This window comes from Arachis stenosperma, chromosome 3 (assembly GCF_014773155.1).
Source record: "Arachis stenosperma cultivar V10309 chromosome 3, arast.V10309.gnm1.PFL2, whole genome shotgun sequence".
Classification (NCBI taxonomy): Eukaryota; Viridiplantae; Streptophyta; class Magnoliopsida; order Fabales; family Fabaceae; genus Arachis; species Arachis stenosperma.
Genome location: NC_080379.1, coordinates 126,790,699 through 126,791,785, shown reverse-complemented (window position 1 = coordinate 126,791,785; position 1,087 = coordinate 126,790,699). Strand labels below are relative to the sequence as shown.

The 1,087-nt window shown below is 40.7% G+C and overlaps 1 non-coding gene across 1 annotated transcript; it reads right to left on the bottom strand.

Annotated features, from left to right (window-relative positions):
• Positions 1–208: 208 nt before the first annotated feature.
• LOC130972181 (small nucleolar RNA R71) lies at positions 209–316 on the bottom strand. Its single transcript, XR_009083376.1, has one exon. It is a non-coding gene; the product is annotated as a small nucleolar RNA R71 (small nucleolar RNA).
• Between the last annotated feature and the right edge of the window lie 771 nt (positions 317–1,087).

Genomic DNA, 1,087 nt, shown 5'->3' with positions numbered 1-1,087 from the left:
TCAGTTTTTAGCTGAATTCTTGCAAATCTGTGACACTGTCAAGACTAATGGGGTTGACCCTGAGGTCTACAGACTTATGCTATTCCCTTTTGCTGTAAGAGACAAAGCTAGGATATGGTTGGACTCACAACCTAAAGAAAGCCTGAACTCTTGGGAAAAGCTAGTCAATGCCTTCTTGGCAAAGTTCTTTCCACCTCAAAAATTGAGTAAGCTTAGAGTGGAAGTCCAAACCTTCAAACAGAAGGAAGGAGAATCCCTCTATGAAGCTTGGAAAAGATACAAACAATTGATCAGAAAGTGCCCCTCTGATATGCTTTCTGAATGGAGCATCATAGGTATTTTCTATGATGGTCTGTCTGAACTGTCCAAGATGTCTTTGGATAGCTCTGCTGGAGGATCTCTTCATCTGAAGAAGACGCCTGCAGAAGCTCAAGAACTAATTGAAATGGTTGCAAATAACCAATTCATGTATACTTCTGAAAGGAATCCTGTGAATAATGGGACAAATCAGAAGAAAGGAGTTCTTGAGATTGACACTCTGAATGCCATATTGGCTCAGAATAAAATATTGACTCAGCAAGTCAATTTGATTTCTTAAAGTCTGTCTGGAATGCAAAATGCATCAGGCAGTACTAAGAATGCTTCATCTGAAGAAGAAGCTTATGATCCTGAGAACCCTTCAATGGAAGAGGTGAATTACATGGGAGAACCCTATGGAAACACCTATAATTCTTCATGGAGAAGTCATCCAAATCTCTCATGGAAGGATCAACAGAGACCTCAACAAGGTTTCAACAACAATAATGGTGGAAGAAATAGGTTTAGCAATGGCAAGCCTTTTGCATCATCTTCTCAGCAACAGACAGAGAATTCTAAGCAGAACCACTCTGACTTAGCAACCATGGTCTCTGATCTAATCAAAACCACCCAAAGTTTCATGACTGAAACAAGGTCCTCCATTAGGAATTTGGAGGCACAAGTGGGTCAGCTGAGCAAGAAAATTACTGAACTCCCTCCTAGTACTCTTCCAAGCAATACAGAAGAAAATCCAAAAGGAGAGTGCAAGGCCATCAACATGGCCGAATTT